The sequence below is a fragment of the Triturus cristatus genome, chromosome 3_1 (genome assembly GCF_964204655.1).
Source record: "Triturus cristatus chromosome 3_1, aTriCri1.1, whole genome shotgun sequence".
NCBI lineage: Eukaryota > Metazoa > Chordata > Amphibia > Caudata > Salamandridae > Triturus > Triturus cristatus.
Genome location: NC_140583.1, coordinates 1,109,384,962 through 1,109,411,593, shown reverse-complemented (window position 1 = coordinate 1,109,411,593; position 26,632 = coordinate 1,109,384,962). Strand labels below are relative to the sequence as shown.

General features: G+C 45.8%; 1 protein-coding gene across 5 annotated transcripts in view; it reads left to right on the top strand.

Moving 5' to 3' along the window:
- PTPN4 (protein tyrosine phosphatase non-receptor type 4) overlaps positions 1–26,632 on the top strand; it is a 1,082,125-nt gene that overhangs the window by 947,131 nt on the left and 108,362 nt on the right. The window lies entirely within an intron of this gene.

The following is a 26,632-nucleotide window of genomic DNA, read 5'->3' as shown; positions in this document are numbered from 1 at the left end:
GCTCCCGCTTGGCGGAAAATTCAAAAATCCTCCTGCCAAGTGAGAGCAAACATAGGTTCCCTACCCGTACCGATGCAGGCAGGGAAACCGCTATGTCCCATAGTCGGGCTCCCCAGGACACAGCTTGTGCCTGTCCCGGGGGTTACTCTCCCTGGGGCCTTTTGCGACTTGGGGATGGGGGCCATGCGCCTCCTCCCCCCAATATAAAGACATTTCAGCCCTGAGGCCTCTGGTGGCTCGAGAGAGGGGCTGCACCAACCCCTCCCCATTTAAACAAATTTCAGCCCGGGGGCTCTGAAGGATCAAAGAAGGGCTTGCGCTCCCCCCGCCTTATAAAATTATTTTTGGCCCAGCGGTGGGCTTCCCTGTGCCTCCCGAGGCTTACGGAGGGGAGTCATGCAGCCCCCCCTCACCAAATAAACTATTTTCAGCCCAGGGGATGGCCTCCCGGGGCCTCTGTAAGCTCTGGGAGGGGGGCACGCAGCCACCTTCCCCTCACTGAATACATCCCCAGGCTCCCTGGGGCATAAGATTAGCAAAGGCGGCACGGCCACCATTTTATTTTTTACATTTTTTCTCCCGTCGTGTGATCAAGGCCAGTTATCGGCTGAAACGCGTCATGGCGGACGGTGTGTGGGGTTAAATAAACAAAACTAGCACACAAGTTTGGTCTACGCTCGTTATTTTCTCCACGGAGGGTATTGGCAAACAACGAGGATCTCAGATATAGATATAGATAGATATATATATATATAATATATATACACATACACGCATATATGCACGTACTCGCACACACAAACACCCCCACCCCCTGCGGTCAAAGTAACATTGTAGTTAAGTGAAACTTTCAGTGACAACTTAACGTTTTCAACTTTAAAAACACAGGAATTCAACAGTTCTGGCTATTTCTAATAACTATAACTCATGCCCTAAGGTAACTATAACTTACAACCCTGCCATGCACATTTTTTACAGTTTTATCATCAATGATGTCATTTCAAATGTTGCAGTGATTTTATCAATAATGTTATAGAGCATATCATAAGTGATAAAATATGGGGGATAATTGTAACCTTATGCACTATCCTGCACTGAGTTTTACTTCAGGCAGTGCTATCCCGTAGGAGTGAGAGGCAATCCCAGAAGAGAATTCCCAGCGCATTCAAACCAATGTATCCCGTCCGACTCCAGTTCCTTCTTGTAAAGTTTCGGGTGGCCCCATAATGCTTTTCCCCCATTCAATTTCCATAGGAAGTTTTAGACCGCATTATTGGCCCCAGGGGACCGAACAACAGTTTATTGTCTGGGACACCCCATTTCCCAGGACACTCATGAAGGCCTACCTTCCTGCCCGCGGGAGCACTTACCAGTTAATATTGGTGAACATTGCAATTTGTATAATAATGAATGCATTGGATTATGGTCATAGATTATATTGGGCTTGATGGTAAATTATGATGTGGGTGATTTTTAATGTGATAATCCTATGACAAAACCATGTCCTGACCACTTGACAAAACAAGTAGGCCTGCCTTATTAAAAATGACGACACCTTGTATTGTGATGTTGCATCTGGTATAGGTGGGGAGGGGAATTATTGTTTGAGTCATTACCCACTGGGGGGGTCAAATGTAACTTGAGGGTGACCGGGGGGGGGGGGGTGGAGGGGTGAATAAATGTGCCTTTTCTTTTTACAAGAAAGATCTGAGTTGACCATTATGATTGCTAGCCCATGCCAGCTACATTGAGTAGGGCCTGGATCGCTCTGACTTGCTGTCCTAAGAGCGCTAAGTGCTACAATGAGGTATTTGGTCCTCAGTAAGGAGACATTCTTTAATAACCTTCTTAGGGTAGAGTCCATACCGTGGGATATTTCCCAGGCGCCAGACTGAATCTGAAAAATCTTGAGCAGTACCTCTGCGCACCGGCAGGTGGCTTTTTATGGCTCTTTGTTGGCGGTAAAACCTACATTGTGGTGCCCATGTAGGCGCCACTCCGGGGCGCTAACATAATTTTTTCGTAACTTTTTGTGTGACAAAAATGACGATCCAGGTAAAAACCAATAATTCTCTTTTGAGCAATGTGTAGAATATAATGGGATCTTTTGGATGAAGGCCTGTGCACAAAGCAAGCAGTGAAGATGAGAAGGGTGGTGAAGAATCTGCAGTTAGTCTCTAAAAGAAAAAGCATTACAGAAGGTTTGTAACTTGTTTTTCTGATGGAGACTTCTAACCACAGATTCCGCACCTTAGAAAAGATACTGAAGCCGTACCTTCCTGAAGGGGAGTCTACAAACTGTCTCAGGCCAAAAAGCCCTGGAGGACTGAATGGGAGAAATTCCCATTATGACAGACCTGACAGTCAAACCAGAAGTGCTTTGTGAATCAGTGGAAGAACGCCCAGGTGCCAGCTTTGCAGATGTCCAGGACAGGTACCCCATGCACTAACGGATTAGTGGCAGCTTTTGCCCTGGCTCATTCCACCAGGGCAAACGCTGCCACTAATCCTCTGCCACTAATCCTTTAGCCTTCAGGGGGTTGCTCCTTCACCAGTGCGCAGCAGATGTTTATAAATGGTACCTTCCATTGGGAGATGGTTTGTTTCTGCACTCCCATTGCCCTTTTTCGTTCTGGTGAACCCAATAAAGAGTTGATCATCCACCTGAAGGTCTTTGGTGCAGTCAGTGCAGAAGGAGAGAGCTCTCTTAGGGTTCAAACAAAAGAGTCTGTCCTCCTTGGAAGGATAAGACGCAGCGTAGGAAGCAGGCACAGTGATACTCTGGCCAATATGAAAGGGGGTGACAACCTTCCAGAGGAAAGAGGCATGCGTCTGAAGATGAAGTTTGTCTGGTAAGAAGTTGGTGTATGGAGGGTGAACCGACAGCCTGAGGGTGCCGACGTGGATCTGCACAGTGCCATCTACCAGTGCGCAGAGGTAATGCTCGAGATTTTTCAGATACAGTCTGACACCTGGGAAATATTCTCAGGTGAGGAATCTGCAATTAGATAGAGTTCCTACGAGAAAAAGCATTACCGATGGTCAGTAACCTGTGGTCTTACTACTTGGTATAAAAACAATCTTACTTTACTTTATAAAAAATCTTAGATACTCACAAAAAAAAAATTAAAGTGACTTTTTAGTTGGGCATTGAAAAAAGACTAATGTACATATTTTAAAAAAACTTGGAAATTCACTGAAAAGAACAAAGATGAAAGTGGCACTGTAGTTAGTTGGAAATGGCAGTTAGTGTTCTGTTTTAAACCCGAAAAGGCACTGAAATTGGCAAGTTATAGTTTACTTTGCTAACTAGAACTTGACCCCCTCACCCCCCCCCCCCCCCCCCCCCCCTCCGGTTTGCACTGTTTATGACCTCACATATTACATCACTCGTGACATGTTCAATATCATTATTGATGACATTACTGATGACATCTCATCATTGATGTCTTTCAGGTTTTTGGGGTTTAAAATGTAACACTATTATAATTGTATTTTTTTTAGCTCTTACTACCCCTGACGAGGCAAAGTGTTTTTCAGCAAGTAGCACGCTACTTTGGAACCCAAAATGGATTAGTGCTGGATTAGTATGGGGAAATATAAACTGCTAATTCGAGCGGTGGAGATGTGAGTCTGTTAGTTGGTTGCAGGCAACTATAACTCACGCGACCGCAATCTTCTGCTGATGACATATGTGTCTTTATGAAAAAAAAATATTTGTAATATATGTATAGCTAAAATGTAATGGAAGAAGACATGGGCAAATAAGTGTCTGAATACAGTATTAGCATCAGCAGAGGATTGCGGTCGCGTGAGTTATAGTTGCCTGCACTAACTATAACGGGGGAATTTCATTGGTTTTTTACGAGTGAAATGTACAGCTAACTATAACATGTGTGAAACCTATGGTTTTTTCAGTGAATATATATATATATATATATATATATATATCCCATGATTAGCATACACATTTGTTAAGCAGATCAATAAGAATATACATTTTTCAACTATAATTAGGATATATATTTGTAGAAAGAGATGCACATATCTAAGTACATACTTAAAATAAGATTGTGCAGGTTTACATACACAAAGCACAGTGGTCCCGATGGGAACAATTTAAATGCAATACTATTATGTACCCGATATCAATGATAACGAGTCAAATATCAAAAATTAATTTATATTGTTTGTATAGTCAAATTCATTAAATATTAAGTCATGTGACACAGTTGCTCAACAGTGAGTAAAAAGTAAAAGTGAATAGGAGTGCTCATGGGTAGATCAGAAAGCAGTAGATAATTCAAGTGAGACTATGTACAATGCATATGTACAATTCTAATGTAGCCCGTCTGGCGACAATTCTCACCGTTTAGTTTTCCACAGTAAGTAGATACAACATATACATTATGTGTTATCTAGAAGTGGAAAATATACACTGTCCAGGTTGGTAAAGAAAATTGTTGACGCTTCGACCCCTAAAAGGCGGAGAGGCCAGTGAAATCTTGCAGTGGGATCTTCATCAGGACAGGAGGGGAGCAACTTGAAACATGAGTCGCAGGAAACCAATCAATAACTGAGTAGACCCTATGATCAATTTGATGAGATGAGGGGAACAAAGCATACTGGGGCTCACCTGTATCCCACTCTAAGTTAGCGTGTGGGAGAACTCGATCAAAAGGAAAGAGAGGACCTCTTCATGGTCCCAATGAACATGGCATCAAGGTGCTGACAAATCAATGGCACATCTATTTGTAAGGTTGAACCTACGCCAAGAGGCTCGTATTAAAATTGAATTGGACGCCGCCCACTTACCAACAAGATATAAATATCCTAAGTTAGATGTAGAAATTGATTCCAGGGCAATCCGGTGATCAGTCTGAAATGTTAACAAGGCATCCATTAAAGGGATGGCTGGAGGTCATGGCGTAATGGAAACATCAGAGTTGGCAAGGACATATAGTGAATAAGGGCTGTATGCACTCATCAACAATTTCTATGTCTTGCTTAATTAAGGCGATGACATTGAGCAGTAATCCGAATAAATTGGGAAATGGAGTCTGAAATGGTCATAATGACAAAGCATGCATTAGTGGGATGGCAGAAGGTCTAGGCCTGCTGTGAAGCCAAGAGGAAAGGAAAATAATTACCTTTACTTGAAGCAGTCTGCGACCGGAGCGTCTCGCATCAGCGCAGTCACACCGAAGAATGCCTGGAAATAGACATCAGTCCGCATGCTCCCGGTCACGTCAGAGGCCTATATGCTAGCTGCTGTAGCCTCGACTTGACCCTGCGCTCAGTGCGATGTACTATAAAGCAGCGTGATGTGCGAATATCTTTGAAAATGTGTGAATATTTTTGAAAAATATATTGTATGAATGTAGAAGATCAAGCTCAATTTAAATTCTGCCAAATTCAACTATTGGAAAACATTTGGAAACAAAGGAAATGGAAAACATCTTGTAATCGGGATGAGGGGACTGGTAAAAGCCCTTCTTAGGGTAAGGAAGGAAAGACATATCGTAATGGAACGTTCATCAATGGTCAATACTTGAACTGTGGACAACCCTCGTTTACACAATGGTTAAGAAACATTATGGTTAAACAGTATACATCGTATTGGAGAGTACATTCAGTGATAGAGCTGTAGACAACCCTTGTATATACAATAGTTAAGAAACATTATGGTACAGTATTTATAAATAATATCATGAATATACAACCATTGGAAGAATTCTAGTGGTATTGGTGTAATTCTTTTTTAACACGTCTACAATAAATGGTGACATAATGTGTCCTTGCGTAAGGTATATGGAGGACAACCCAAGACCATGGAGTTAAACTATTAAATAGAAAAAGTGTTTATTTTATATAAGGAGATAAACCACATTTGAAAACTGTAATATGAAAAATAAATTGCAGGGAGACACGGTGTCAGAATGTACCTCAAGTTCCATAGAAGCAGAGATGACTACTCCCAATGCCCCTGCATCAGTACAGCAACCAGACTAGGTAGCGGCACTAGCACCGGGGAAAGGGGAAGTGGAAGAGAAGAGACTGCCTCAGGAAGGTGTATGACCTCAAGGTGACGATTCTGCCTCCTCTGCCGAGTCTTCTGCAGTGTGTGTTTCTTCCCTGGCAAATCTTAACGAGGTACACCTAATGCACAGAGGTGAAAGGGATTACAAAGACATCCTACTCTTCTATTCTTCCTAATGACTTTTATATCCCTCTACTCCTACCTCATACTCCTGCAGGCTTGCTACTCTTCTATATGATGATATTCATTGTAATCTTTTTGATCATTACTGACTTTTCAATATCTTCAGACGTGAGAACAAAGTTCCAACATTTTACAGAGAACTAGATATGTACATAGTAGCGGAATAACGGAATAACTCTCTCTCTCGCAGACTCTGTAGCGTAGAATGTCAAGGTTGTGTCACACAGCGTAGATAGATTCCACAACTTCCATTGGAAAAGAAGCGCGCAGAAAGGTACAGGGAAAGGGAAAATAGGGCGGAAAGGAAAAGGAAAGATCGCCAAAGGGAGGAGAGGAAACTGGGGGTCCTGCGCATGTACGCACTCACTGACTTTAGTCATTGGCTCAGTCTTGGCTTCTAATAGTTCACAGGAAAATCTTGTACTCAGCCACTCCGGATTCAGCTTCCTCTAGCGATGAACAAATGAATATTCCAACCTCTTGAAATCTCCGCGACTTTCCTGTCTAAATCTTGGGTAACCGAACAACCGCTTAACTTGACTCTGACTACTAGCGGTAGATTCGGCTCTGTGATATACTCCGAAAATATCTCTCTTCGAGTTCTAGGGCCGTTCTCCTCAGGATACAGGAGCTGACGGAAAACACTAGCTTCTCTCAGGATATCTCAATTGAAGTGCGCAGTTTGCCGCGTGCTCAACAGTCATGTCAAAGATGCACAGCTAATGACGGTAAGAGCCGCGGCCATCTTGAAAGGTCTAACTGCACATAGAACATTATATGTCCCGATATAAATTCACCACTTGCGGCTTCACAAGAATTCGCTGTCTCTTTGGTTTTTGCCATTTATGGTGCACTGCAGACACCACGTGAGTCTGATTCCTGACAGTACCCCCTCTCAAAGGCCGATTCATCGGCCCAGGTTTGAAAGGGTATCGAATGTGAAATCTTTTTAAAAGTCGAGGAGCATGAATATTCTTAGCTAACTCCCAGGAACGATCTTCTGGACCATAACCTTTCCAATCCACTAAGTAATAAAGCCCAACTCTAGTTCTTTTGGAATCTAATATATCTTTGACCTCATATTCAGGATGTCCATTTATCACTAGGGGCGCTGGAGGCTTCACTATTCTCGTGTGTGGAGTGCTTTTTTTAATTAAAGAGACATGGAAAACTGGATGAATACCTGTATTAGAGGGCAATTTTAATTTTACAGTGACAGGACCTAGTAACTTTTCAATCAGGTAAGGTCCCACAAAACGTGGCTGGAATTTCCGATTACCCTTGAGATGGAGATTACGTGTAGATAACCACACCAAATCACCCACCCTGTTTTCTGGTGCCATGTTTCTATGTTTGTCTGCCTGTTTCTTATAACTCGCTTTTGCCTTGACTAAATTGGATTCTGCCGATTTGCGAGTGTTGACAAGATCTTGCATGAGGTGTTTTACTGCTGGAACCCCCATGTCTCCCTGTCCCATGAAAGGGTTTGGATGCCTACCATAGTTTAGGAAAAAAGGAGAGAACCCCGTAGACACATTTTTTGCATTATTACATGCAAACTCTGCCATCCATAAAAAATCAGACCAATCACCCTCCTGATCCAGAAGGAACATTCTCAGATATTGTTCCAACTCCTGGTTGACTCTTTCGGTCTGCCCGTCTGTTTCAGGATGATAACTGGTCGAGAATCTGGTCTCTACTCCCAACCCTTGCATGAAGGCTCTCCAAAAATGGGACACAAACTGAGACCCTCTATCTGAAATCAAGATTTTTGGGACTCCATGTATCTTGACAATGTGCTCACTGAAAAGTTTTGCTAACTCCTTAGCGGTAGGAACCCCTTTTAAAGGTATGAAATGGCTCATCTTAGTGAAAGTGTCAACAAAAACTAACACAGTGTTATGCCCATGACTCGAAGGCAGATCCACTATGAGATCCATGGTGACTGTATGCCAAGGTTGGGAAGGAGTGGGCAAGGGATGCAAAAGTCCTGATGGGGCTTGTCTCATGGCTTTCCCTTGCGCACAGGTTTGACAAGTTCCCACATATTGTATGACACTGGACCGAATCTCTGGCCACCAAAAATATCGTTGCATGAGCTCGAGAGTCTTTAGAACACCTTTATGGCCAGCCAAAGGTTGATCATGGCATGCTTGCATGGCTTTGTGTTGAAGTTCTGCAGTTGGTAAATACAGGGCACCTTGAACATAGGGTAACTGTTCGAAGATTTCTCTTTCAGAATCCTGTTGAACCCAATTCTGTATCTCTTCTGGAGTCAAACTTTTCCTCACTTCTTCTTTGAAATCAACCAAATCAAGTGTACAGATGATCTTGGCTTCTGGGATGATAGTTTTTTTAGTCATTGGAGGCTCTTGAACTTCTGTCTGAATTCGAGACAATGCATCTGCCTTTCCGTTCTTATTTCCTGGGCGATAGGTAATCACAAAATCGAAGTCTGCAAAATAGAGAGACCATCTTAAGAGACGAGGGGTCAAGGTTTTAGCAGATTTCAAAAATTGTAAATTCTTGTGATCTGAGTAAACGGTAACAGTATGACGAGCTCCCAGCAAATAGTGTCGCCACTCTTCAAAGGCATCTTTCACCGCCAGCAATTCCTTCTCAGCAATTGTATAATTGACCTCGGCAGGCGTAAGCTTCCTAGAACGAAAAGCCACTGGATGAAGTTGTCCAGTTGTCTTGTGGCGTTGAGACAGCACTCCCCCAATGGCTAAATCTGAAGCATCCGCTTCCACAAAGAAGGGTTCTGCAGGGTCTGCATGCAGCAAAATGGGAGCAGTAGTAAAACTCTTCTTGAGAAACTCAAAAGCCATCTCTGCCTCCTCAGTCCACTGAACTTTTTGGCCTTTCTTCAAGAGTTTGGTGATAGGAATAATTCTCTGTGAGAATCCTTGAATGAAGCGACGATAAAAATGAGCAAATCCCAAGAATCGCTGTATCTCCTTAACGTTTCCTGGAGAGGGCCAATTAATAACTGAGTGAATTTTCTTCGGATCCATGGTCACTCCTGCTGAAGAAAGGACAAATCCGAGAAACTCAACTGTTTGCACACTGAAGGCACATTTTTCCAGTTTCACATACAATTGATGAAGACGCAGTCTTTCCAAAACCTTCTTTACGTGTGTCGCATGTTCTTGGGGAATCTTGGAGAAAATCAAGATATCGTCCAAATATACAATTGCTATCTTGTCAATCAAATCTCCCATGATATCATTGATGAAATGTTGAAAAGCGGCTGGGGCATTACAAAGGCCAAACGGCATGACTTGATATTCAAATAGCCCATATTTAGTTCGAAATGCCGTTTTCCATTCATGGCCTTCTTTGACACGAATAAGATGGTAAGCCCCTCTTAAATCTAATTTCGTGAAAATTTGAGCTTCCTTTACTTGATCAAGGAGGACTGAAATCAAGGGTAACGGGTATCGATTTTTTATAGTCACTCGGTTGAGGGCGCGATAATCTATGCAGGTCCTAAGAGATCCTTCCTTCTTGGGGATGAAAAATAAAGGAGAGGATACTGGGGACTGTGAAGGCCTGATAAATCCATTAGCCAAATATCGATCCAAATACTCCTTGAGGTAACGATTTTCACCTTCAGTTAGGGCATAGATCCTTGAACAAGGCAGAACCGCTCCCGGTTCCAATTCGATGGCACAATCATATGGACGATGTGGAGGTAATTTTTCCGCATCTTTTTCACAAAAGACTTCTTTAAACTCTTGATACTCAGAGGGAATTTCTGTAGTACTGATGACACAAATTGATTCTCCTCCACCGGATAACAAGGATGCTTGTGAGGGTTCGGTATTTTCCTCTGAATCATGGTAACAATGTTCTAAACAATATTGGGAATTCATGAATACTGTTCGGTTTTGCCAATCTATAGTAGGATTATGGATAGTGAGCCATGGAAGCCCCAAAATCATCTGAAATTGAGGCGCATCAATCAGATTGAATTGAATAATTTCACTATGGCCGTCTGCTTGAATCAACTTCAAAGGTTCTGTGTGTTGAGTGATGGGCCCAGAGGAGAGATTAGTTCATCTACTGCCCGAACCAATTCACTTCTCTCTTTACTGATGCCTTTGATGCCCATTCTTCGTGCATATTTTATGTCGCAGAAATTTCCTGTGGCTCCAGAGTCTAACATAATGGCTACCCCAGTAACTTCTTGCTCCCGAAACTGAATAGTCATATGCAAAATCAAATGTGGTGTCATGGTTTGTAAAGTGTTCATCACATAATGGGAATTCGGAGCCATCTTTTCTTCTGACACCATCAGTGTGCTCCCACCTACTGATGGTGTTGCATGTTTCCCTTCACCAAGGTCTTAGGCTTCTTTGGACATTCCTTTACAAAGTGTCCTGAAGTTCCACAGTACATACACAATCTTTTCAGTCTTCGTTGTTCCTTCTCTTCTTTACTCAAAGGGCCTCTTACCATTCCAATTTGCATTGGTTCCACATCAGAAGGAGACGCCTTATTGGTCTCTTGTCGGCTCCGATCAAATCTAGGAGGTTGGAAACGAAATTCTTTTCTTCTTTCACCTCTCCGTTCTGTCCAACGAAAATCAATTTCTAGGGCCAGATCCACTAAAGCTGATAATTCAGTAGGTCGGTTAGGAATTTGTGCTAATGTATCCTTTATTTCTTCTCGCAATCCTCTATAGAAAAGAGCCGCTCTTTTCTCTTCTAGCCAGTCTGTTTCCACAATCAACTTATTAAACTGGGTTAAATAAGTTACCAAATCCTTACTTCCTTGACGAAGTTCTAACAGTTCATTGTCTGTGACTTGAGAGATCTTTCTTCTGTCAAAAATCCTCAAAAATTCGGCCTTAAAACGCTCCAGGTCATACAAAAATGGGGAGTCTTTGGACACCAATGGCATTGCCCAGTTAGCCGCATCCCCACTCAGATAAGAGAGAATAAAAGCGACCTTGGATTGCGCGTCAGGGAATAACGCAGGTCGACACATGAAATGGAGGGAACACTGTGTCAAGAATAATTGCACTTTTTGTGCATCCCCAGAATACCTTTCCGGCGGAGCTAATGGGATTAGTGGGGAAACTGAATGGACCACTTGTGCAACTGTTCTAGGGTTGGACTCTGAAGACAAATTGGGGGAAGAGGTCTGAGCTATAGGAGTGGCTCCCGATACTAACCCATCTACTCTCCGTGTTAGCAAAACCGTTTCCTCCCTTACCGCTCCTAAATCCCTTTGGATAGCCTCTAACATCTCCCCTAAGGATTTTAAACTAAAACCTTCCGCCATTCTGCTTAGTGGAAATAAACTCGTGGGCACTTCAATCTGTCAGAATGTACCTCAAGTTCCACAGAAGCAGAGATGACGACTACTCCCAATGCCCCTGCATCAGTACAGCAACCAGACTAGGTAGCGGCACAAGCACGGGGGAAAGGGGAAGTGGAAGAGAAGAGACTGCCTCAGGAAGGTGTATGACCTCAAGGTGACGATTCTGCCTCCTCTGCCGAGTCTTCTGCAGTGTGTGTTTCTTCCCTGGCAAATCTTAACGAGGTACACCTAATGCACAGAGGTGAAAGGGATTACAAAGACATCCTACTCTTCTATTCTTCCTAATGACTTTTATATCCCTCTACTCCTACCTCATACTCCTGCAGGCTTGCTACTCTTCTATATGATGATATTCATTGTAATCTTTTTGATCATTACTGACTTTTCAATATATTCAGACGTGAGAACAAAGTTCCAACATTTTACAGAGAACTAGATATGTACATAGTAGCGGAATAACGGAATAACTCTCTCTCTCTCTCGCAGACTCTGTAGCGTAGAATGTCAAGGTTGTGTCACACAGCGTAGATAGATTCCACAACTTCCATTGGAAAAGAAGCGCGCAAAAAGGTACAGGGAAGGGGAAAATAGGGCGGAAAGGAAAAGGAAAGATCGCCAAAGGGAGGAGAGGAAACTGGGGGTCCTGCGCATGTACGCACTCACTGACTTTAGTCGTTGGCTCAGTCTTGGCTTCTAATAGTTCACAGGAAAATCTTGTACTCAGCCACTCCGGATTCAGCTTCCTCTAGCGATGAACAAATGAATATTCCAACCTCTTGAAATCTCCGCGACTTTCCTGTCTAAATCTTGGGTAACCGAACAACCGCTTAACTTGACTCTGACTACTAGCGGTAGATTCGGCTCTGTGATATACTCCGAAAATATCTCTCTTCGAGTTCTAGGGCCGTTCTCCTCAGGATACAGGAGCTGACGGAAAACACTAGCTTCTCTCAGGATATCTCAATTGAAGTGCGCAGTTTGCCGCGCGCTCAACCGTCATGTCAAAGATGCACAGCTAATGACGGTAAGAGCCGCGGCCATCTTGAAAGGTCTAACTGCACATAGAACATTATATGTCCCGATATAAATTCACCACTTGCGGCTTCACAAGAATTCGCTCTCTCTTTGGTTTTTGCCATTTATGGTGCACTGCAGACACCACGTGAGTCTGATTCCTGACACACGGTAGACAGATCTGCAACAATCAGTTTTTCAAGCGATGTGTAAAGAAGGATATACCAAAAGGATGATAAACCAGTGCTGAGTAAGGTCAACTGTCTTGTGATTTCCTCATGTTCATTTAGCCCACGGTTCACAGTATCCAGTATGTGTATACATTTGCATTTGTACAAGTTAAGGATGTCGATTAAGTCACCCCCTCTGGAACCCAGAGTAACCTTTTCAAGGACAACCCTTTTCAGAGTATACACTGGATGGTTAAGTGTTCGATAATGTCCTACTAAGGAAGCCCCTTTGACTTTGCCTCTAATGCGGCTGCAGTGTTGTAGTATGCATGTTTTGACCTTTTGGCGAGTCTGATGGATGTATAGCAGATCACAAGGACCACTGTGCATTGTTCCACTTCCTACCCAGGTCCTACAGGTTACTGGGTCACCCCATTGATGTGTAATGGTTTACATACACAGGCATGTGATGTAAATTTGTGTTTCGAGTATGGTGGTCATGTAGGAAAGAGACAATTCTTCAGTAGTCTTATGAAGATAAGAAAGTTTCCCGTGGTTATTTTGTTTAGTGATAGTGGATTTCAAAGTTTGGCTGCTTGAACAAAAGAAGATGTACCACCCGTATTTTTTTTCTTGTATGCTGGGGTTTTGAGGCTAGGTGCCAATCTTGAGTGGAGGTTTTTTCTGAATACATTTGGTGATTTTATTCCTGATTAAAAAGTGGTCCTGTTCTGTTTATTGCTTTGTGGATGATACAAAGCAGCTTGAAGGTGGAGCGTCTGGCTTGTGGCATTAACTGTAGCAGTAGTTTGGCCGCAGAGTTCTGAATTTGTTGTAGTCTTTTTATAGTTGATAATGATGACCCGTGATAGAAGCCCTTGGTGTAATCAAGTTTGGACAGTACAAGAATTATAGTAGCTTGGACTTTGTGTTGCAATCCTAGGTGGAGGGAAAATGTGTGGCAGAATTTTTATAGTAAGGAAGCTTGATGTTGCTAACTTATCCACTTGGGCATTCATTGATAATTTGGAGTCCCTGGTAATTTCAATGTTTCTTACTTCCTTGGATAGTTTAGGAAATGGTCCCAAATCGTCAGGGCCGGCACAGACTGGGTCATCATTTTTCCAGTCGCCACCTTTGAGTATTTCAGTCTTGGATGCATTCAATCTGAGATGGCTCTATGTCATCCACTGATCAATGGCTCAGAGGCAACTAAATATTTTTGAGTTTACAATGCCTTTGCGGCTTTTCAGTTTAAGAAGTATTTGTGTGTAATTTACGTAGTTTTAGCAGTTGACCCTGAAATTCATTTATTAGTGCCGCTAATGACTTAATGTAGATATTTAAAAGCATTGGTGAGATATTAGAGCCTGAGGTACCCCTGCTTTTGTGAAGTATGGTTTAGATGAGAAAGGGGGAGTGTGATTTTGTTTTGAAGGTAGGATGTGATCCAGTCTAAAGCAGTCCCATCTATACCTGCTTTGTAGAGTCTTTGTATTAGATTGTCATGTTCAACTTATGAAAGGCAGCTGAAATGTCCAAGAGAAGGGGTGCAGTGACACAATTCCGGTCTACTGTGTTTCTAAGGTCATCCCAGATGGCGATGAGGGCAGATTCTGTGCTTCTTCCTGGACGGAATCCTGTTCGGAAGTCGGAAAGTATGGAGTTATTTTTAATAAATGTTGTTCTTTCTCGCTGTTTGTTCTCAAAAGGGCCCATTTGTAATCGGTCTGTAGTTGTTTGTCACATGAGTCCAGGTTTGTTTTCTTTAATAATAGGCATATGTATGTGTTTTTTAAAGTCTTCTGGAAAGGCTGCTGTAGTTAAAGAATTATTGTTGATGTTCTGACTGTTGTGGCAGCAGAGGTAGTTAAAAGAATGTTCTTGAAGATTTGTGGTGGACAAGGATCAGAAGGGCAGCCAGTTGGCCTGATTGCTTTGAAAAGATCCATAAATTTACTTTCTGATAATTGTTTGTAGGAATGTTGATGCTGTGTTAACCTACTCTTGAAGATTATTGTTGGAAATAGGTTGGTGCTGGTGGTTTTCCTTTGTTTTAAATAGGAGTCCAACATGTCTGCTTGAGTTGTGTAATGATGTGCCATTTCATTAAATTCTTGAGAAACAGGAAGAGTTCAGTGAGAATTTTATAAAATACTTTATTTGCACTTTTAGCACTTTGATTTCATTTGAGTAGTACTTTTTTTTTTCTTTTTGATTGTTGACTTGTATATTTGGTTACGTTTGTGAAGGTGAAATTTGTCTCAATTATTTGATTTGAGCCAAGTGTCTTGCTACTTTGGAACTTGTTTTATCTCTTTTAGTTCTGCATTTATCCAAGGTGCTTGCTTTCTTTTGTCCTGTTGGTTGTTTTTAGTGGTATTAGGATATCAAAATCTTCCTGAAGCCACTGATCGTAGTTTAACTGAGTTTAGTGTGTTTATATCTGGGTTGGATGTTATTTGTGTTTCTAAGTTTTCAAAATTGAATTTATTCCTCGGTTGATATGTGGTTGCATGTAAGGTTACCTTAGGTGTGATGGTTTGTGGTGTTTTGTGTTGGAAAGCTACTAGATAGTGGTCCAACCATGTGACTGGAGTCATCCTTTGAAAAGTGTAACTAGTTCTGGATTTGCAAAATTTACATCTAGGGTGTGTCCAGTGATGTGTGTGGGTTTGTGGATGAGCTGTTGTGGATTCTATGTGCCTAGAATAGTGATGATAGTTGTTGGATGGGGCATATTGGGTTTGTCCAACCATATGTTTAGGTCACCAGGGATGCATAGCTTGGGGTGTAGTGTCATAATGATTAAAAATGTGTCCAGAGACATGTCTGGGAATGTTGCATTGGTAAGTGGTGGTCTGAAACTAAGGAGGAAGTTACATGGGGATGTTGGTGTGGGGCTGCATCTGGCAACAAGGGCCTTACAACCTTGTAGGGAAACTTTGTCAGCTTTGGTGAGATTTTTTGTTTCTTTGACTATTCCTCTTCTTTTGTCTACACAATTTTGTGTGACCGTTTGATAGCCTGGAGCAACAGCTTCATGCAATACTGACACCATAGCATTTCCCAAACAAGGTTCAGTTATGAAGAGTAAGTTGGGTTGTGTGTCACTTATTTGGGTGTAGATATGGTATTTGTTTTTAGGGAAGCATTGAGCATTGTGCTAGAGATTGTGTTTTGGTGGTGTAACTTTATTTTCTAGAATAGTGGGTAACCTTTGAACTAGTAGCAGATGTATTATTGGTATTAACTGTATCAGGATTGCAATAGTGTTTTTTGTCTATCGTAATCCTCGTAACTCCTAGCAGGCTTAAAAGGCATTTCGTTGGGTCTGTGTGTGCAGATGGTTAAGAGTGAGTTGTGTTTTTTTAGAGTAGACTTGTGTAATGCACAATGAGATGTGAAGAGTTGTATGTGGTTTATTTTGTTTGCATCTGTTTAGGGTTGGAGGTGTATTGTTTAAGGGTGCTGGTGGAGCATATGGGTCATGGTTTAAGGCACTAAATTATGCAATGGATGAGAAGCGAGTGAATGTGTTGTGTTGGGGTCATTTTGGTAGGTGTTGGTGAAGATGGAAATTCAGGGAGTAAATTTGGTTTAGGATCTGTAATACTTGTGTAGTCCTGAAGGTGGAAGTGGGTGTTTGTATTGAGTGTAGTATGAAATTGTGTGTGGGGTATTTTGATGTGCTGTTGCGTGTGTTATGTTTTGTTTTTGTGGAGTAGTGAGATATATTGATGTAGTGAATTACTGTGAAGGATTTGAATGTAAAGTACTGTTGGTGAGTGGAAGTTGAATGGTAAAAGGCATAGTGATATGAATTGGAAGAGAATATGTGGTGTGTGAGAGAAGATGGGCTGGTGTTATGAGAGTATGTATTAGATATGGTAGCAGGAAGAGGTAATATGTGACGTGGAGTGTAAGGATTGTTTGGTTGTGTGCTTTTGGTAAAAAGAAGGGTGGTGTTGGATATGAGAGCAGGTTGAGTGTATGGTTGGTTGTGTTGAAAAGGGGTCTGTTAGGAGTGAGGGTGGACATGGTTTTTTGTATGAACAGGGTGTGGCTCAAAGAAATGTCACGCACTATAACAACTAGAAATAGCGATTGTCAGTCAGAGCAGATTATTCTTTGATACAAAAGCACAGTGATTCTGCTATATGATTAGATACTGTGTGACAATTTGGCCTTTAACTGTAACAGTTGTCGCTACAGGGGGCATGTTTTGAAGTAAAAGTAAACTTTAAAAAAAGCCCCAAAATCCTCCACACCATTTACAAGACAGTTCATGCAAAGTCTAAACTTCAACTAGAACACCACTGCCAGAGGTGCTACCATCAGATGCAGGGCATCCATTCAGGTGATCAGATACTAAGATCACACTTGCTCTGCCACCCAAATGTTTAGAGGAAAACACAGAAATTAACTTTTTTATGGACAGGAGTCAAGAGCATATTTACAGCATGTCAAGAACAAGCTGTACCCGTAATAATTGCGATGGTCCCTAAGTAACACTCACAAACAGACCTCCTTCAACACCCACTAAGCTTCCCATCTGGCAAGACTATTCTGAAGACCACCTCATATGATCGTAACTTCATCTCCTCAGCATTAGTGAAAGGGATCTCCATTTAACTACAGATGCTTCTTCTTAACATTAGTCAGTCCCTTTCCCATGGTTCCACTCCCGACGAAATCAAGACAGGATATATTCCACCTCAATCAACTTGGACTCTGATTCTCTGTGAATTTGCCATTGCCGTACCTTGGGCAGATCAACTAGAAACCAGCTATAACCTAGCTAGAGGAGCAGAACAAAATATACTCTCATTCAGCATTACCAGGCATGTTTTAAACTACTATGCAGTACAGACCGACAACCATCCAAGTGATTAGTGATGCTTTTCTGATTTGAATGGTCTCTCTTCAATTCTTACTCAACTTCATTGCAGCCTTCAACAGTGTCATTCACAAAGTCTTACTTGACAGCCTTTCAACAAGAATGAGCATTGTGCTGCAGTGGTCCTTGTCGTCCATGAAGAACACCTCTCCATGAAGAACACCTCAAGTTCCAAGCCCATCCATTTCTTTGTCATAACCGCCTATTGCAAATGACTATCTGCTTGTTTCTTGAGCTCCTAGAATTCATGCTGGCTGACAAGGATGGTAAACTCTAGTGTTTATATGCAGATGACCCCCATCTTCCTCTTGAAAGTCTCCTTTAGCCACAATAGTGAGCATTTGAAAGATTGCCTCCCCACAATTCATGCCTAGCCTGAATGACCTACTTTAAGCTTTACCCTACAAAGTGAGACTTTGTGCAAACGTTAGCAAGTACAGAACTGACTTACTACAATGAATCTTGAGGACTCCACTTCTTTGCTAAGCTACAATACCAAAGACCTGAGCTTCTTCGTTGACCACTTCAGAACTGACATTGTAAGGAAGACAAAATCCACCTGCCATCAGCTGGCCCTTTAAGCAAAATGAAGTCCTTCCGACTGGCAGCTGGTGCCAGAACTCCCATCTAGGCACTAATCATCATCTGCTAGCAGCTTGCTGGCACCCTTTTACGCATTTCAGATTCTTCACCTTGTGACTGTTATCCCAGGTGTTATATTGGATCTGTAACTTGAAAGTAGTACTCCTGCATGCTGCCAGTTTTCGGTGTGGGGCTCTGCAACTGTGTTGTTGTGCTCCGAAAGTGACGAGCCGAGTCGAATAAAAGCTCCATTCATGCGTGGCGACGTCAGTTGCTTTATTTCTGGACCTTTAGATAAAGATTCAGAGCTTTTTCTTGGTCTTCAAAACCAATGTTCATCAAAAATGTAGTGTGCAAGGAAAATGTCACCCTCTAAGACAAGGGTTTAAGCCGTGTAAGGACTGTTGCAAGTAGATGTCTGTGAGGTATCCTCACATAGTGGGTCTTTGTTGCATGGGGTCAAACCATGACTCCAGGATCTATGATGACTGTGTCCAGATGAATCCGAAGGCCATATTGGTCCATGAAGCTAAACATTATATAGTTAAACGCAAGAAATCTGAAAGAAACACTTTAGTTATAGATTCCTTACCTTAGAATTACCCCCAGGCGTCAGACTGGATCCGGAACGTTTTTTCGTCCGCAGTACCTCTGCACGTTGGAAGGTGGCGTCGTCAGCTTCGCGTCCGTCGTTGGCGTCGTGATCGCCGAAATGACTGCGCGGTAGCTACTTAGATGTCGCCCTTGCGCGCTGACGTCAGTTCTTTCTTTTTCTGCGCCAGCCAGCGCAGATCGGAGAGAGTGGTACCTCCAGTAATTTTTTGTCTGAACTTTTTGAGCGACTTTTGTCGACGTCTTTTTTGAGTCTACGACTCCTGGTGCACGAGGGATGACTGGCTTCAAGGACTGCTTTTCCTGTACCCGACTAATGTCGATTACGGATCCGCACCGTGTGTGCCTCAAGCGCGATCACGACCCCAAGTCGTGCTCCTACTGCCGGTCCATGTCTCCGAAGGCTTTGCGGGAGCAGTCCCGAAAGCTACTTGAGCGCCGGCAGTTGGCTCGGCGCCGTACAAGGTCCCAGTCGCGAGGGAGGTCGAGGGACCAGTCTCGGAGCCATCACCACTCGTCCAAGTCATTGAAGTCTTCGCACTCGGGGTCGGTTAAGTTGAAGCACAAAAAGAAGTCGAAGAAGCATCGTCACTCTTCGACTTCTCCCTGTTGGTTGGCTGACACGACTAGGGATGCAGGCGGAGCCTGAAGAGTCGCCTCCGACCTTCCCGGGTCTCGGAGAGACTCCTGCCCAGCTTCGTAAATTATACAAGGCGATGCACGCCATCTTTAGGCAGCCCGAACCTGCCGGCGCGCCTTCGGGCCCTGCAGACTCGGTTGGGGGGCCTAGGCCTTCTCTGCCATCGACTCTGGCCCCGGTGCCACTGGCCCCCCGTGGATGCAGGCCTGGATCTGGAACGGTGCCGGTAGTGTCCCTGGCCGGCGTCGACCCCGGCCTCCAACCCGATGTGGACCCGGCACTCAGAGGGGTTTTTGTGCCCCTTTTCACTCTTGGGGTCCCTTTCCAGCCAGATTGGCAACCTGAGGATTAGGAGAAGGACTGGGAGGGGTAAGGTGACCCTTTAACTTATCAGCTAGGATCTTAACAGGACTGGAGAGAGGAACTGGGGGATGCCAGTGGTCTAGACACCTCCCCTGACCTTGGCATGTTGTCTCCTCCTACCGTGGCTACAGAGGAGAGAGCGTCATACGCAGTGGTGTTGCGTAGGGCGTCCGAGGCTATCAACCTTGAGCTTCCTACAGTGGTGGTCAGGACTAACCTCCTGACAGAGGTGCGTCAGCCGGCTGCAAACTCTTTGGAGCCCCTGCTGCTGTTTAATGAGGCCCTTACCGACGTCCTTCTGGGCACGTAGTCAAGGCCCGACACGGGAGCTCCCCTGGAAAGGATGATTGCCCGATGCCACCGCCTGGCTCTAGGCGACCCCACTTATCTCTCCAAACTCCCCACCCCGGAGAACTTGGTGGTCTAAGCCTCCACTTCCACGGGCACATTCCCTACCTCTCCACCAGAAAGGAGATCAAAGAAGCTGGATCATCTTGGGAAGAAGATTTTCTCTTCAGCCAGCTTGAGACTGCAGTCGGTAAACACCGCATGTCTATTGGGCCGTCATTTCAACTCTGTGTGGGATACAGTTGCGCAGGTGCTGCCTCAGTGTCCAGAGGAGGCCCGGACAGTGCTCTCCCAGGCTGTCGCCGTCTGGAGGGATGCGGCGAAGTTTACCATCCGTTGTGGGATGGATACCGCCGACTCTCTAGGCAGGACAATTTACGCGTCTGTAGCCCTTCGTCGCTACGCCTGGATGATATCGACTGGCTTTTCTGGAGCTCTCCAGAACACCCTCATGGACATGCCCTTTGATGGCCGTCACCTTTTTGGCGCCAAAGCGGACAATGCTCTAGAGCGCGTCAAGGACTCAAGGGCTACGGCCAAGTCCTTGGTCCTCTCCAGCAGCCCAGCGCAGTCTCCTTTTCGTCCCTTTTGTGGCTACGGAAGGGGTGGCCCACTACGTCCTACCCAGAGCCACAGGCCACAGTAAGTTTCCCAACCTTCGCGCAGCCGGGGACGCGGGAACCACGGTTGTGTTTCAGGGGGCCAGCGGGCGGGCCAGTCCACAAACCGCCCCTCTGCAGCAGCCTCCAAATCCTCCTAGTCTGACCTTTCAGGCCTATCAGACGCCAGTGGGCGGCAGGATCCGCAATCACCTCCCCCTCTGGCGCACCATCACGTCAGGTGGGTTTTACAGATAGTCTGAAGGGGCTACTCCCTCCCTTTCAATGCTACCCCTCATGTCATGCTCCTCAATACCACCGCATGTCAGCGGATCACCTGGCACTTCTCCAACAGGAGGTTGTGACTCTTGGCCATGGGAGCCATCGAGTGCGTTCCTGCCTCAGAAGTAAGTCGTGGTTGTTATTCCCACTACTTTCTGGTACCCAAGAAGGACAAGGGCCTGCGTCCTATCTTGGATCTCAGGAACGTCAACCGCTTCCTCCGCAAGGAGAAGTTCAAGATGTTGACGCTTGCTCAGGTCTTGTCTGCCCTCGACCCTGGAGACTGGATGGTAGCGTTGTACTTGCAGGACGCTTATTTTCACATTTCCGTCCTGCCACGAGCATTTTCAGTTTACCGTGCTCCCCTTTGGCCTTACCAGCACCCCTTGGGTGCTAACGAAAGTGATGGCGGTAGTTGCAGCTCACCTGCGCAGATCGGGTGTGTCAGTCTTCCCCTATCTGGATGACGAGCTGTTGAAGGCGGGCTCAACCCAGGTAGTCGTCTCCCACCTCCAGACTATGGTCGACCTCCTGCATTCACTGGGGTTCTCCATCAATGTGCCGAAGTTGCCCCTGATTCCCTCTCAGAAGCTCCTCTTCATCAGAGCAGTTCTGGACACAACAGCGAGCCCGGGATATTCGCGCTATGATTCCGATCTTTCAGCCTCTATCCCGGGTTTCGGTCCGGATGATCCTGAGGCTTCTGGTACTCATTGCCTCCTGCATCCTGCTGGTCGGTCATGCCAGGTGGCATATGCGGGCTCTGCAGTGGGACCTGAAGTTCCAGTGGGTGCAGCATCAGGGGAATCCGTCTGATTGCATCCAGATCTCGGAGGACACTGCACACCAATTGCAGTGTTGGCTCACGAACCAGGATTGGGTCAACGGCAGATACCTCCCCTTCACCAACCAGAACACAGTGTTGACAGACGCATCACTTCTGGGATGGGGCGGCCACATGGGAGAGGCGGAGATCAGAGGCCTCTGGTCTCCAGCGGAGTCCGGGCTCCACCTCAACCTTCTGGAGCTTCAGGCGATCGTCTTCCCTCTGTCCAGGGAAGAGTAGTGCAGGTGTTCACGGACAACACCACCGCCATGTGGTACTGCAACAAACCGGGCAGGGTGGGGTCGTGGATCCTATGTCAGGAGGCCCTCCGTCTCTGGACATGGCTGGAACATCCGGGCATATCCCTGGTGGTTCAACACCTGGCAGGTTCCCTCAATGCCAGGGCGGACAAACTTAGCCGCAGGTCCATGATGGATCACGAATGGTGTTTCCACTCGGAGGTGGTGCAAGGTCTCTTTCGACAGTGGGGAGAGCCTTGGTTAGATCTATCGCCACCGAAGACAAATTGCAATGCCAGCAATTCTGCACGTTGGAATTTGCAAGGCGGCACTTGCTAGGCGACGCTTTTTGTTACGAGTGGAGTTGCGGTCTGTTGGATGCCTTTACCACTTCTTCTTCAGCACTGTGGGCAGATCCGGCGTGTCCGGGCCCAGGTCATCTTTGTGGCTCCGTATTGGGCACAAAGAGCCTGGTATCCCGAGCTGCTCAACATGGCCATCGATCTTCCCATCCGTCTGCCTCTTCGGGAGGATCTTCTGTTGCAGCAACATGGAACGGTCCTCCACTCGAACCTGTCCAGCCTCCACCTCCTTGCATGGAGATTGAGTTGCAGCAGTTGACGTCTTTTTACCTGCCTCCTGAAGTTTGCGATGTAATCTTTGGAGCCATGCGTCCCTCCACTAAGACGGTATACGCCTGCCGGTAGAACAAGTTTGTGGCAAAGGCTGTGGATCCCCTTTCTACCCCTCTTTCTGAGTTTCTCTTGTTTCTTCTTTCTTTAGCCCAGCAGGGCTGTGCTCTGGGTACTATCAAGGGCTATCTTTTGGCCATCCCTGCCTTCCTTCGGCTTCCAGATCAGCCATCACATCTGCCAGAAGAGTGAGTGAGCTCCAGGCTCTTTCCTCCAAACCTCCTTTCCTGTCTGTCCATCCGGACAAGGTGGTTCTCAGGACTCGTCCATCCTTCCTTCCTAAGGTGGTCACTGCCTTTCTCATCCGGCAGACCATTACTTTACCCACCTTCTTTCCGCCTCCGCATCCTTCGAAAAAAGAAGAGAGGCTCCACCGTCTGGACCCAAAACATGCGCTTTCTTTCTATCTGGATCGCACAAACAGTTCCAGGTGGATGACCAACTCTTTGTTGGCTACGTGTGCGCCAAGAAAGGTCAGGCCGTACTCAAGCGAAACATTTCTCGATGGGTCGTTTTGTGTATTAAAGCATGCTATTCTCTGGCTAAAAAGAAGCCTCCAGTGGGGCTACGTGCCCATTCCACCAGGGCGACGGCAGCCACTACTGCCTTGGGAAGAGGAATTCCTCTACATGACATCTGTCAGGCAACTACGTGGGCATCACTGCACACTTTTACGAAACACTACTGTCTGGACAGCCAAGTCCAGAGCAACGGCTTCTTTGGCTTGGTTCATAGATCAACCACGGGGTTGGTATTCCTGGGGTATCTATTCTAAGGTAAGGAATCTGTAACTAACATGTTTCTTTCAGATGAAAAAGTTACTTCCCTTCGGTAACGATATATCTGTGAGAAACATTAGTTAGTTATAGATTCCTTACCGCCCCACCCATCCTCCCCGTCTGAGAACTGATTTCTAGGGTTAAGGATATCCTTTCAGGGCCCTAGTTCTGTGCAACAGTGGTCAGTGTCTTGCATGGCTCTGCGTTTCTGGCGCAGAAGGTCGTGTACAGAACTGACGTCCGCGTGCGAGGGCCGCGTCTAAGTAGCTACCGCGATGTCATCCTGGCGATACAACGCCAACGACAGACGGGGAGCCGACAGACGCCAGCTTCCGACGCGCAGAGGTACTGCTGACGAAAAAACTTTCCGGATCCAGTCTGACGCCTGGGGGTAATTGTAAGATAAGGAATCTTATAACTAACTAATGTTTCTCACAGATATATTGTTACCGAAGGTAAGTCACTTGTTCGACTCTGCTCCAAGACCACCCTAAAGAAAGGTCCAATTCCTGCACTCAAAATCTATCCCATGGCAGATCATCCTCGCGGTTGAAGTTTTCGGAAATGTCCAAGAAAAAACATAAGTCAAAGTGGGAATCAACCGCCTCCCTCTTCACTGCAACTCTAGAGAGGGCACTATGGTGGCATCCAGAAGCCTTCCAGTCTCGCTCCATTTCCAGAGCTGCTCCCTGCACCAGTTGCGTTTGTATCGATGCCGACGATGGAATCTGATAGACTTCTAGCCACAGATTCCTTACCTTAGAATTCTCCCTAGGTGTCAGACTGGATCTGGGGACTTTGAGCAGTATCCCTGTGTGCCAGTAGGTGGCATCGATTGGCTCTGCATGGTGTCATCGGCACCGGATGTGACATCTGCGCTGCCTATTTAGGCACCACCCCAGAGCACTGACGTTAGTTTTTTCCTTTCCACACCAGTCAGAGAAGTTCCAGAGAAAGCTACCTCCCATCAATTTCAACTTTTTGTTGTGTTCTTCGAGAGTTTCTCCTATTGTGGCAGTAATGTTCTTCAGGAAGGCCGGCTTCAAGCCCTGTTGTGCCTTTCACAGACCGATGTCGGTGACTGGCCCGCATCTTGTTTATTTTTATGCCTTGAGCGTAACCATGAAATAAGGACCTGTGTCGACTGCCGCACCATAAACCCCAAGGCTTTGAGGGAGTGGTCCCTAAAGCTTCGGGCAGCTCAACATTACGACAGTCATGATCTGATCGAGAGGAAGGTCATGGAATCGGTTGCAGAGCCCAAAATTTTCATCACGCTCGAAGTTGTCAGGTCACTCTGTTAAGTCACACCCTTAAAAAAAAGAGCAAGAAGTCCAAGAGGTCTTCGACTTCACCTAAACCCATCGCCCTCTGGCGAAGCCTTCACACCCCATGGGTTTGGGAGGGCCAATTACTGGATCCACACCACCTGCTGGGGTGCCGGGCCCCTTGGGTCTACGGATGGATCCGGGCCAGTGCTGGTCATACCACTTCAACCTTCCCCGACTCTGATCATGCTGCCGGCAGTGCCATTCCCATTCTGATCCCAGACTCCAACGCCGAGCTAGATGGGCGTTACCCAATGCCAACGGAAGCTATGCCTTTCAGGTCGGAGCTTGAGTTCTATTCTTATGGGCTAGGACTCGGGGAGAATTGGGAAGGCTAACCGAACCCTGAAGAATACCAGCACCTTGACTCAAACATGGACTGGACTGAGGATTTGGTGAAAGCCAACGGACTGGACTTCTCTTCAGGTACTGGCATGCTTTCTCCCCCTACAGTGTCTTCGGAGGAGGGAGAGTTATTTGCAATGGTGGTGAGGAGGGTTGACGAGGTCCTGGACCTTAGCCTGCCTTCTGTGGCAGTCAAGACTAACATCTTGACAATGGTACTTCAGCCAGGATTGTGCCCCTCAGAACAGCTTCTACCTTTTAATTAAGCCCTGACGGACGTCTTTTGGGACATGGTCCACACCCAGCACAGGGGCTCTTATGAAGAGGACAATTGCCCATCTTCCCTTACCCATTCCAGGGGACCCATACTTCCTCACACAACACCCTATTCCATGGAGCTTGGTGGTCCATGCCTTCACCTCCTATGGTTCAATCCCTACCTCACCTCCCGATAGGGGAGAAGATGTTCTCTTCCACCAGCCTGGCGCCATAGTTTGTAAACACCCTGCATACCTTTTGGTCCGCTACTCCTACACTCTGTGGGATACGGTTGCTCAGCTGCTGACGGTCCTGGAGGAGGCCCGGGCTATCCTCTCCCAGGCTGTTGTTATGCGAGAGATGCAGCAAAGTTCACCATCCGTTGTGGACTGGATTCCCCCGACTCGCCGGACAGAACGGTTTTATCGACAATGGCCTTATGGTGCCATATCTAGCCGAGGACAACTGGCTTTAGAGACCGGCAAATACAGCACTTTAAGGACAGCAGGCCACGGACATGTCCATGGGTCTTTCCATGGCCCCGCACCACCCCTAATCTGCCATTCGCTCCTTTCATGGCCACGGAAGGGGTTTCCAACCACTTCTATTCCGGTCCAGCCCTCGCAGCACACATGCTTCCCTGCTTCTTCATGGCTGAGGACACGGTACCCACAGACCTCGTGGGTCGGGCAGTCAAAGGTCTGGCCAGTTCACCCGCCCCCGGCAGCTGCAGCCTCCAGACCCTTATAGTCTGCCCCTTCACCATCATGGACACCCAGTGGGCGGCAGTATCTGCTTTCACCTGCACCACTGGTGGTCTATAACAGAACAATGGGCTCTGCAGATTGTCTGAAAGGGCTACTCCCTTCCCGGCTAGCTCTCCCCTCATACCACCTGTAGAAAAGTGCCCCTTTTTTCATGGTTACCCCCTACTTTTTGTCTGACATCTGATGCAACTTGACGATGTGCCCTGGGTCCCTGCCAATCAGGTTCCCAGAGCCTGGGTTCTTTCCCAAAACTGTACCTTTGTACCCACAATTGGCACATCTCTGCCCACATGTACCATGGGTACCAAGAGCACTACGACCAGGGAAGTCCTAG